At 36.2% G+C, this 13,463-nt stretch overlaps 1 protein-coding gene across 5 annotated transcripts in view; it reads right to left on the reverse strand.

The window, feature by feature from the left end:
* Positions 1–310, reverse strand: part of Klc (kinesin light chain) — a 244,533-nt gene extending 244,223 nt beyond the window's left edge. For all 5 annotated transcript variants that reach the window (XM_081725512.1, XM_081725519.1, XM_081725511.1 and 2 more), the window contains exon 1: positions 163–310. The gene's annotated coding sequence lies outside the window, so the exon portion shown is untranslated. The remainder of the gene's footprint in view (positions 1–162) is intronic.
* Positions 311–13,463: the final 13,153 nt, after the last annotated feature.

Genomic DNA, 13,463 nt, shown 5'->3' on the forward strand with positions numbered 1-13,463 from the left:
TAAGAAAATGGCGAGATGCGATTTGATCCCAATTTACTATCAAGATTCGATGCTTACTATTTCTCTTTTACTTCGATGTTATTATTTATAAGTGTTGTGCAGAGATTCTTTACCGTAACGAATTGGATTATTCTCCTGATTTACAAATGTTACATAACTTACGTTAAAACTAAAATCCCAACTGTGATCTCCTCCAATTCTGCAGCGACGACGATCACTTAACCTCAATGCAATGATGCTGCCATCTTTTGATAAATGGAAAAACAAATTTTCAATAATGCCAGCTGCAAGCGATGGTTATATAATGGAGTTGGAACTCTTGGTGAAAGTCAAACTGACTGTAGTACCAAATCCGTACAGGTATACGTTAAGGTAAAATAAAAAGTTGTCATACTGTACTACAATTCTTCGTAAGGACGCAATGCAAAAAGTACAAGTGTTGCAGATTGTCGCAAATTTTACGTTGCAGAGACCAAAAATCGTAATGGCCTATTGTCTGGATTTTGCTTTACGATACTGGATATAATAGGAATAACTTTTCTATTTTTTCATGTTTTATGTTGCGCTTCCCCTCCATTACGTTTGAGAAGGTTGGGTCGAAATCCCTGTGACAAATTGGAATTTTGCTTAGATGCACTAAAGTTGTACAAACAGTATCCGCTACTAATCACTAAAATTTGTTACAATTCATATCTGCATAGTGAATACCATTGTATTTTAGTAGATATCACGATATTATATCCACTGATTACTAGAGCTAAAGAATTTACATTTTTCAATTAAAATAACATCATCAGCTTGTCTTACAAAGAAAACATTTAAAAACACTGTGTTCTTGTTGCACCTTTTTGCACTTTTTTTAGTTCATGCATCTTTTTAACGCCGTCATATTATTGTTCTCTTAAAATCTTTTAAACTTCTTTTATATTGCACAATACGTGTATACTATATATCATCAAAACTACTGAATACCGGTACCATGCACAAAACTTGGCAAGGAGTTCACTACAAGTTATCTTCGTATCTATTGCAGTTCAGCCCAAGGAGAAACTGGAGGAACGGAGGTGATGTGTCTGTAGGGGACAGGCGCGTTAGCGATGTTGTGTATCAGCGTAAATGAAGACGAGATCGAAAAATACTCACTAACTTTTTAAATGTACCTTCTACAAACTACTTTTCACACAATTCTTCAGCAATGAATCATTCCGATGTGTACAGATTGGGACGCAGACAAGGTTGGACGACGACAAGCCTGGACACTTAATTTTGGTCGCTCCCAACAAGGTTGGACAACGACAAGGTTGGACGACGACAAGCCTGGACAACGACAAGCTTGGACACTTCTCAATTTATCCTCTTGCGCCAGACTCGAACGAATTCCTGAGGTGTCCAAGCTTGTCGTGGTCGATCCCGACAAGCCTGGAATCATCTCATTTTGGGTCGTTGACGACAAGGTTGGACGACGACAAGCCTGGACACATTCCTGAAGGTGTCCAGGCTTGTCGGGATCGACGCCGAGATGCTTTGATATATCTCATTTTGGGTCGCTGACGACAATGTTGGCCAACGACAAGCTTGGACACAAAAAGTGTCCAGGCTTGTCGTCGTCCAACCTTGGCGCGGTCCCGCAAAGCTACTTGCAGGGTGGATAATTATTGCCACAGAATAGGTGGGTGTTTGTCGCATTTTTGTAAATTTCTGCATAAACTCAGTCCCTCTCTCTGAGTGGTTTAGATTTAACTTAGGTCTGCCATGAAGTGCAGCTATTATGCCACTCCACGGCGATAACTTAAATGTCATTTCTTTTGTCAAACAAGCGCAAACATGTTTCCCTCTTGAACATGGAAGCTTCAAGTTTGGAAAGGTTTTTACATGACTGGTGATACCAGGTTGGACAAAACCGGGTTTTTGCATACCCTTTAAAAAATGTTTTTGCTCTCGAAATTTACCAGCTTTTACCACTGAAATAAACATTTTTGTGTCTATAACAAATCTATAACAAAACTAATTCAAGCTATACTATCCATATAGATGCCTAGGAACAAGCAAAAACATTTTGGGCCCCGGTTTTGTCCGACTTTCTCCTATGCATTAAATTAGCCTGATTTTTTGGTTCAAGTTTAAAACTATTTTTAAAGGGTTGACTCATACTTAGAAGATCACTTTTTATATCAATCATATCAGACTGTTATTGAAATTACTATTCAATGCCTTATATGTATATCCAAAATAATCAATCAATATTTGCTACTGTCATTAATTAAATGTGTATATGCAGCAGCGGATCCACGATATGACCAAGGGAGGGGCTAAATAATAGCTTGCCTCTTTATCTAGTGTAAAGAAAGTAGAACTGAAGCCCATTTAATCCAGTGTATAGCTGAGCATTAAGCCGGGCTATAGCATGTATCCATGAGCGGCTAAAATCCTAAAACCGTCCCTGGGAAATAGGCATGTGGCACCTTTGATTTGAGGAGCGTCTGAAGTTGAGATTAATTACGTGATAGTGATTGCAAAAGGAAGCTAGTTTCGATTAAGGTCCGTTCTGGAATATATTTAGCAGTTTTATTAATTTAATCAGAAGGTATGTTTGGCAAATGAGGTATAATTAATAAAACTCAAAAAGAAGTATTGAACTGAATTTGCTGAAGAAAATTATTACATAAAACAATTTGGAAAAATATCTTAATTGAAAAAGCACCTAATTTCATCACTGATTTGACTTGATTAATAAATTTTCGGCATTACCATAAACTGAACCCTCATTTTGGTCTAAGAGATTCTTCCAACTTAAGTTAAAACCAAATATAACGTTTTGGCAGTTTCAATATTACAGTTCAAATTACTTTACTGGTAGAAGTTGAAATTCTGAAAGCATGGCAAAGGCAACTAATACGATTGGCAGTTAGTCCCTTCTTTCGCAGAGTAGGGCTAATGTGACTATTTCCGAGTACTACACAGTATTTTACTACTGAACTACATTATTCATATTCAGAGCCGGATTTCCATGTTTTGCGCCCATGGGTACTAGCGGAATTGCCGCCCATAACCACACAAATCGCATCACTTTCCAAAACTTCCATTCTTCTGGATCCACTTCTTAAAATATTGCTTTTACGTTTGCTAGTAAATTATTACTATGACTAGTTACTACTGTTCTTAATTCTTATTACTCATTTTATGTAATATATTTTAATTCCTATACCTGGCTAGCATTTGGAGTAGATTCATTTAAACTTACCTGGCTTCTGCCTACATGATGTAAAAGAAGGCAAAATATAAAACAATCTTAAATGATATAAAGTTATATTATTGCACCTAAAAATTTACAAAATGGCGTTTCTGAAACTTTTGTGTATGAAAACTGTTTACGTCTTGCTTTTACATGGGGATAATCATTAATAACGTCATAAAAATCAAGTTTAACAGTCAAGTTATTTTCGATGGCTAAAACAGCTAGATGAACCAATCTCTTCTTAGAAAGAGTAGATCTCAAATAGTTCTTGATTCTTGACAGTGTGGAAAATGACCTATCTGTCGCACGTTAGTTGCTGGTGTACAGCGGGCCACAGAAATTCTTCAGGGACAAAGTCCGTGAGTTAGGCAACCCAACTAACGCCCGCTACAACATTAATTACGCCTGGTAGAGCAGTGTTGGGTAAGTTACTTGTAGAAATGTAACGCGTTACAATTTACTTTACTTTCTCTTAAAATGTAACGCGTCAGTAGCGCGTTACTTGCCCCAAAAAAGTAACTGTTACTTTACTTCGAAAGTAACGAGTTAGTAACGCGTTACTTTTAGGTCCGAAATTTTAAATATGAGAAAAAATTATAACTTCAATTTTCCGTACTACTATTACTACTGCTATAATAATAATAATAATAATAATAATAATAATAATAATAATAATAATAATTATTATTATTATTATTATTATTATTATTATTATTATTATTATTATTATTATTATTATTATTATTATTATTGCAGGATCTGAATCGCTTTACGTAAATTCACGGACAAATTTTTACTTGATATATGAACATTTTCATATAATGTAACATTGATAAAAATGCCATACTGCGTTACTCGTAGGGATGGGCACGAGCGAGTTTTGTTTGAAACTCGATTCGACTAGAAACAGACATCTTTGAGCTCGACCGGAGAACTCGGCTCGAAAATTTCCTCCAATTCGACTCGAATTGGGGTCAGGTTTCGAGTCAAGTCGAGCCAAATCCAGTGGGTAGTATCGAGTATATCCTTCAAGTATCTTACATAGACAATATAATTATTATCAATGAAACTACTACTAGTAATCCTTATGTTGTTATTATCATTAATAATAATAATTATAACAACACTGTATATAAACATCTAAGATAGGCAGTTTGTATTTGAATACTAAAAAACTAGTTGATTGCCAACCTCGGTAGTCGTGAAGTATAGGAGTCACGGATTGTTAACGAGCTTCTGAATTTAGCTTGAGGGTCTAGGTTGAGTATTCAGGCTCGAGCCAAACACTGATAAAAGTTATTGGGCACTGGCCAATTATCTTCAAAACTGCTCGGCCCAGGTTTAGAATTGCCAACGACTCGAGCAGCTCGGCTCACAGCTAATTCACTATCGACCCGAACCGAGAAGTGAGCCGAGCCAACAGCTCACCCAACCGACTCGGCTCAGTTGAGCCGAACCGAGCAAGTGGCTCATCCCTACCAAGCCAGTTCGAGCCGATGTTTCAGCCCAATCGAGCCAGCTCGAGCCATCTTCTTAGTTGAGCCGAGCCGAGCTGAGTTTGTTATAAAAAAATCTCTTGTAATCTCGCTATCGAGACGAGACGCGAGCAGTGTGCCCTCTCGTGAGCAACACTAAAAGTATTCCATATTACTGTTTAGCTTACATTTCTCATGGCTTTCGCTTTCCAGTGTAATCAGGCCATGATTTCAAGACGAGTTAAAACGAACGAGTCATTTATCAAACTCGACTGGACTTGAAACTCGACACGAAAAGCTGAATTGTCTCGGAATTCGACTCGAGAATATTACCTTTGACTTGACTCGAAACTCGAGTTCAATTTAAGTCAAGTCGAGTTTTAGTTTGACTCGTGCTCATCCCTGTTAGAAAAAATGGTTGCTTATTATTATTCTGCTAAACTAATTATATAATAATGACAATGGTATGTAAAATTAAAAATACAGAATATAGACAAACATTACACTACAACCATTAAAATGAGAGCACATGAACTAGGAGGGGGGGGGGTGAATCGAAAGTTGGCAGTAACTCTAAAATCGATACATGTTTTTTAAAGCTAGTTTCAAACTCTTAATCAACAGGATTCTAGGATAAGCAAACTGATCTGAAAGAACTCCAATATTGCATACCATCACCAAACTATTTTCTAGTAACAAAGTAGGCCTGCTAATCAGAACACAGTTTATTCATATTAACCCCTTACGGTATATCGTTAATTATGGCACCTTAGTTGTTGATAAATATTTTTCGCCGGGCACTTCAGACACTTTACTTTTAAATTCTGTCCACCATCATCCTCAGCTCTTAACAATAAAATATTCTTTCAGATGTTCGAACGGTAAAATATTTTCGTTCTCCATCTTTATAAAAACAACACCAATCAAAGTAAAATAGACTAATGGTATCATTGCACTCCCAGTTCACTCACTGAATGTATTGATTTGGAGCTGCCAAAATCAATGACAAAACAATAGTAAGGGCGATACATGAGGACACTTTTGGCCCCTGGGTCCCTGCCTCAGGACCCATGCTCCCTGACCCGAAGTCAATGACCTAGGGGTACTTAGGACCACCCCCTCTAAATTTTTGGCACGGGTACCTTGGCCCACCCCCTAAATTTTGGCAGGGGTACATAGGACCACCCCCTTAAATTTTGGAAATTGCCAAATCTAAAAATTTGATATGGTAGCCTAGGACCATAGTATGTACCTCTATTAGTATTGGGGGTCTATGTCGTTCCGTTTCATGGGTAAAAAATTGCCAAAAATTCAAATTTCGGAGGTTTTTGACCTAATTTAACCCCTTTGATGAGGTATTATTATCCTATATAGTTATATGGGCGTATACAGGGGTCCATTACCTTTCATAAGATATGGGTATATTTGTGCACCCCTTGAAAAATTTGGGAGGGGTACCTTGGCCCACCCCTTAAATTTTGGAAATTGCCGAATTTAAACATTTGGTATAATGGTATAGAACCCTAACATGTATTATGATATATTTGGGTGGTCCACCTCGTCCCCTTCTAGGGGTACAAAATTGCCAAAATATGAACGTAAGTAATACGTTGTACCACGTGTTTGGTCTTTTGGCCCAATTTATCCTCTTGGATGAGGTCCTATTACCTTATATGGTTATATGGTTATGTATAGGAGTCTATTCCCTATCATAAGACATAGGTACATTTGTGCATCCGTTTAAAAATTTTGGAGGGGTACCTTGGCCCACCCCTTAAATTTTAGAAATTGTCCAATTTAAACATTTGGTATAATAGTATAGAACCCTAGTATGTATCATTATAAATTTGGGTGGTCCACCTCGTTTCCTTTTAGGGTTACAATATTGCCAAATTTTAGTACAACCACGTGTTTGGTCTTTTGACCTAATTTATTGCCTTTGATGAGATGTTATTATCCTACATGGTTACATGGGCGCATACAGGGCTTCATTACCATTCATAAAATATGGGTATATTAATGCACCCCTTTAAAAATTTGGGAGGGGTACCTTGGCCCACAACCTAAATTTTGGAAATTGACGAATTTAAACATTTGGTATAATAGTATAGAACCCTAACATATATTATGATAAATTTGAGTGGTCCACCTCGTCCCCTTCTAGGGGTACAAAATTGCCAAAATATGAACGTAAGTAATACGTTGTACCACGTGTTTGGTCTTTTGGCCCAATTTATCCTCTTGGATGAGGTCCTATTACATTATATGGCTATATGGTTATGTATAGGAGTCTATTCCCTATCATAAGACATAGGTACATTTGTGCACCCGTTTAAAAATTTGGGGGGGTTCCTTGGCCCACCCCTTAAATTTTAGAAATTGCCCAATTTAAACATTTGGTATAATAGTATAGGATCCTCACTATAAATTTGGGTTGTCCACCTCGTTCCCTTTTAGGGGCACAAAATTACCAAATTTTACTACAACCACATGTTTGGTATTTTGGCTCATTTTATCAGCTTGGATGAGGTCTTATTACCCTATATGGTTATATGGGCGTATACAGGTGTCCATTTCCTATCATAAGATATAGGTACATTTGTGCACCCCTTTAAAAATTTGGGAGTGGTACTTTGGCCCACCCCTTAAATTTTGGAAATTGCCCATTTTATATATTTGGTATTATAGTATAGAACCCTAATATAGATTGCTATAAATTTGGGTGGTTCCCCTCGTTCCCTTTCATGGGTACGAAATTGCTAAATTGTAGTACAATCACGTGTTTGGTTCTGGCTCAATTTATCCCCTTGGATGAGGTCCGATTAGATTATATGGTTATATGGTCATGTATATTGGTCCATTATCTATTAAAAGACATAGGTACATTTGTGCACCCCTTTAAATTTTTTGGCAGCGGTACCTTGGCCCACCCCCTAAATGTTGGCAGTGGTACGTAGGACCACCCCCCTTAAATTTTGGAAATTGTCAAATCTAAAAATTTGGTATGGTAGCCTAGGACCATAGTATGTACCTCTATTAGTATTGGGGGTCTATGTCGTTCCCTTTCATGGGTAAAAAATTGCCAAAAATTCAAATTTCGGAGGTTTTTGACCTAATTTATCCCCTTTGATGAGATGTTATTATCCTATATAGTTATATGGGCGTATACAGGGGTCCATTACCTTTCATAAGATATGGGTATATTTGTGCACCCCTTGAAAAATTTGGGAGGGGTACCTTAGCCCACCCCTTAAATTTTGGAAATTGCCGAATTTAAACATTTGGTATTATAGTACTGGACTCTAACATTTATTATGATAAATTTGGGTGCTCCACCTCGTCCCCTTCTAGGGGTACAAAATTGCAAAATATGAAAGTAAGCAATACGTTGTACCACGTGTTTGGCCTTTTGGCCAAATTTATCCTCTTGGATGAGGTCCTATTACCTTATATGGTTATATAGTTATGTATAGGGGTCCATTCCCTACCATAAGACATAGGTACATTTGAGCATCCGTTTAAAAATTTGGGAGGGGTACCTTGGCCCACCCCTTAAATTTTAGAAATTGCCCAATTTAAACATTTGGTATAATAGTATAGGACCCTCACTATAAATTTGGGTGGTCCACCTCGTTCCCTTTTAGGGGCACAAAATTACCAAATTTTAGTACAACCACATGTTTAGTATTTTGGCTCATTTTATCACCTTAGATGATTTCGTATTACCTTATATGGTTATATAATCATGTATAGGTGTCCATTCTTTATCATAAAACATAGCTACATTGATGCACCCCTTTAAATTTTTGGGAGGGGTACCATGGCCAATCTTTTAAATTTTGGAAATTTTTCAGTTTAAGCATTTGGTATTATAGTACAGGGCCTCAACATGTATCATGATAAATTTGAATGGGTAAAAATTACCATTTCCCTTTCATGGGTAAAAAAATTGCCAAAATATAAACATAAGCAATATGTTGTACCATGCGTTTGGTTTTTGGCCCAATTTCTCCCCTTTGATGAGGTTTTATTACCTTATATGATTATATGGTCATGTATATGGGTTCATTTCCTATCATAAGACATGGGTACATTGATGCACCCTTTAAAAAATTTGAGAGGGGTATCTTGGCTCATCCACTCAGTTTTAGAAATTGTTTAATATAAGCATTTGGTATCATAGTACAGGACTTCAATATGTACCACTATAAATTTGGATGGTCCACCTCGTTCCCTTTCATGGGTAAAGAACTACCAAAAATCAAACTTCGGAGGTTATTAACTGCTTTGATAAGGATTTAACACGTTATATGGGTATGTACAGAGGTTTATTACCTTCATATGTTTGTGTGCCCTTTTAAATTTGGGAATTATCAAATAACAAAATTCGGTAAACGTTTTCTAGGACCCGTTGTAGATGTTGGTGTTCCTCTTATAGCCAAATATTCAAAATTTAAAGGTTATTGACCGGCTTTATTATTGAATAAGTACAGGATTTATTACTTTTTTCTTAAACACAGGTGTATTTGTGTACCAATCTTAAATTTCGGGAGGGGGTACATTTCTTATTGTCATATCAATAACTGGTAATTGTTCTTAGAATTGGGTGGTATCTCTTTCTTTGGGTGGTATCTCTTTCATTGTCAAATATTAGTATGATCACGTGATCAGTTATTGACCTATGATGGGATTAGGAGTCCAGGACATTGGTACATTTAAACTTTGTAGGATAATTTGAGAATTGTCAAATGAAATTGCGTCATTGGTTTTGATTATTCCACCCTATGAACCAAATATAAACGTAAGCAACACGATGTACCACGTGATTGACCTTGATGAGGTAGTGTACAGGGATTCATTTCCTTTGTTGTGGTACTTCTTAAGTTTGAGTACACACTTGCAGAAAACAGTTGCTTCTACTCAGATAAACAATTGACGGACATTATTGACCTTATTGAACATATAATGATATGATTAATTCTAAGACTTAGGTATATCGAGAGAAGTATTCTTTAAATTTGGAAATTGTGATAAACAGAACTTCAACATAAGGCGCGAAATTTGAAACAATACTTTAAACTGTAGTCACAGCTCATAGTCTAAGATCATTTGTGGTGATTGATTTGACCTTGAGCTTTAGAAATCTGATAGCTAACCTTATTGAATCTTATGACTCAGAGTCTTAAGGGAATACATGCTACAACACTGAAATTTAGTCACAAGGTGATGTAATCTGACACTGGCAAAGTTATTGTTGATGCAATTTCATTGGTTGATCACTATCTTTTGTCCAATCTGATTGGCTGATCACTATCTTTCGTGCAATCTAATTGGTTGATGATTTTCAAATCTTTGATGCATTCAGTTTTGTTTTAACATTTAAAAAGTTTTTGAAACTTTTTGTTTGAAATTTTGGTTTGACATTTTTTTGTTTGATATTTTTAGTTTAAAAATTTTTGTTTCGAATTTTTTTTGAAAATTTTGTTTTAAAATTTTGTTTGAAACTTTGGTTTGGAATTTTTTCGTTTGAAATTTTTAGTTTGAAAATTTTTGTTTCGAAATTGTTGATTGAAAAATTTTTGTTTGAAATTTTCGTTTCAAAATTTTTGGTTTGAAAGTTTTTTTGTATTTTTTTCAAAATTTTGAAATTTTTTCGTTTGAAATTTTTTGTTTAAAATTTTTCCGTTTCAAAATGTTTAAATTTTTTAGCTCGAAATTTTTTGTTTGAAATTTTTCGTTTGCATTTTTTTGTTTGAAAATTTTTGTTTGAAAATTTTTGTTTCGAAATTTTTGTTTGAAAATTTTTTTTGAAATTTTTGTTTCAAAGTTTGGTTTGACATTTTTAAAAGTTTGTGTACTCATTAGTAAAGAACCGGAACTGTTTAGAACAAAAACCTCTGGCAACATTGTTTATCATGGTGCAATAGTACACGTCAGAACATGGGGTTGTATTTGAAATGAAAAAACACAAATCATTGAAATGGATCATTTTATTACATTGGACTGGTTAATTACATACATCCATTCCAGATAAAGGATTTGGATATTGTCGATACAATGTATTTTGAACTTCTTGCACTAGTTTGTCTTTAGCGTATAATTTTAATTCCAGTTGAAGTCTTTTAAGGTCTATTGCAATATCAATTGGTGGAAACTCAATGTCCATTTGATCACAAATAAACTGTTTATCAATACAGTAATCTGTTACTAGTATGTACTGAATATAGCAACAATCAATTGTCACGTTAAGTAATTAGAATGCTAATAAAAGGACAAGTGTCATTCATTTGGGGCATTTATTAAAACCGTCAACTTAGATGCTAACAATATAGAAACAAATAATATTTACAAAATCATGATATGAGACATAAGAAGTACAGTGGTTGGGGTCTATCAAGGAGAAATCCCTGATACTCTCGTGTGTTTTTAAATGTCACGTATCCTCCTTTCACGACAATGTCATGCAAGAGTTCATCAGCACAGTGCATATACTCACAAACTCAGGCCTCCTTCAGGACTGTCAGTCCTGGTTGGTTCATCGTGGATGCAGATTGAATATACCAAACTACACTATTAGCAGGCGTAGGTCGAATGATCCTAATTGTTTTAAAACGCCAGGTTTTATAGTATCACAAAAACTATTTTGGTTTTAGGAAGGCACTGTTTATGCTGGTTTCTTTTTATTATATGGAAAATATGTTTTTTCAATTTCTTTCAAAATAGACACCTTGAAAGTTTTTATCTTATATATTTTGACACCATCACCTTGAATATACTTTGATACCATCACTTTGAAAGTTTTTATCTAATATATTTTGATGCCACTGGAAAATCCGTTTGCGTACTAGTTTTTCATAGGACGTGTTTTTTTTCTTTTCCGTGGTTGGATCGTATTGTTAATTTTGTTCTTTAATAGAACTTTTACAAGGAGACATCACAAAGTATATGAGTGTATAATAATTTTAAACTTTTCATCGTTTAATGATTTTGGGAATATAATAATCCCCCTTTTAATAAAGTACAATGGTCAACTGTTCATGAGAACCAGTGACAGAATCCCTTAAAATTTTTCATCGTTTAAGACCTTTATAACCATGGGGCTGGTGCACAAAAGAAAAAAAACACTAGAGGAAAGAGGCACTAGTAAACACACACACGAGAAAAAAAATCACTAAAACTGCTGGGTCCGTGTAGATGTCGAGCGTGATCCCAATGGCTATATCCGGGAAGGCTGGAACTCGGGAAATCCTGATCGTGGTGGTGCGGCACGTCGAGAGTCAAGGGCTATCTCCTGGAAGTCTGCTATCTGGAAGGCGTGATCCTTGAGCAAAAATGGACAGCATCTTGTGATCTGGAAGTCGTGAGATCCATCATCCAGAAAAAAACTGCGACTTGGTAGGCATCATCCATGGAAACGGGTAGCAAGATGATGGGTAGCCAAGGTGCGTTTGTGAAAATAGTGCGGAAGAGAAATTACATGACAGGAGGCACTGAATTACTTGTTAAAGACCATTGTGAAAACGTTTAAAAACAGGACGAAAAGAAAGAAAAAAGGGAGAAGAGAAAATTAGGAAGAAGAGTAATGCTATTGCAAAAGAAACGTACAAGGAACAAAAGGGATTACGTAAAAATATGTATAATGGCGAACTGAAATGTAGAAGGCACCTGATCAATCTGAGGGAGATGCGGATATTCCGGGGTGTGTGACGTTATTGGTATGAAAAAGAGGAAGATAGGATGGTTTAGGAACAGCGGGTGGTGTATAAGATACGGTATAAGTGTGGTGGGTAGGCGTTGGGTGGGTAAAGGAGCGACGAAATTTACGAGTTAAAAGAAACTTGATGTAAAAGCCACCAATGATAAAGAAGAGAAAGATGAGGGGAATTGCAATATATAAAGATATGGGAAGAAAGTCGCCAGCTGCAACACCGGGTATAACCAGAAGGAAGAGGATGCTAAAAGAAAAGAGAGAAAAAAATGTAAAAGGCGAGACCCTTATGTTTCTTTATTATTATTATTATTATGATCATGTTTACTACTACTGTATGTGGTGTGGACGGGAGTATGGTCGTTGATAGCGAAAGATTCCGTTACAGTAGAAGAAGTATAGAAATGAAGAGTGACTTTTCCATTAAGTAGGACAAAAATATATATATATATACCTATTAGTGAGACGTAGTTTATTCCTGGCCAAGGTACCGCAAGTTGACCTGATTGACTGTAATGTATGGATATGTATGGGTGTGGGATGAGAGAAAGCATTTCATCCTAGCGACCTTAGTGATATCATGTGGGGTCGGACCAGCCATTCCCAAAAAAGGACGCAAGAAGGAAATGAGATGGAGAGTCTTTCCTTACGCGTCTAGGAAAGACAATGACGTAAGTAATGAATGATGCCGGTATATTGCTTATAGGGAGAAGGGAAAGCGTAGAGTTTGTTATGAGCGTAACTAGGAGTCGCTGCACGGGAGAAATGGTGTGTGTACAGCGGGTTGCCTAAAACAGGAGACGAAGCATATGCAATAATAAGGAACTACCGGAAGAAAAATGCCGCACGGGAGAAGTGTTGTCTGTAATGTGTGTTGCCTACCTGTAACTGTAATTATGGCATAACGAGAGAGAAAGGCGAAAGTTTGGCCAGTGTGGTACTACAGAAAAGGATCATGTTTCACTAGGAACGTTAAATTAGATAATCAAAACATAACGTGAAATGTAATTGGTAGTTGGGTTTTGAAGTAATGTGTGGTCGGATC

Source organism: Thermobia domestica, chromosome 9, assembly GCF_964235325.1.
Source record: "Thermobia domestica chromosome 9, izTheDome1.hap1.1, whole genome shotgun sequence".
Lineage (NCBI taxonomy): Eukaryota > Metazoa > Arthropoda > Insecta > Zygentoma > Lepismatidae > Thermobia > Thermobia domestica.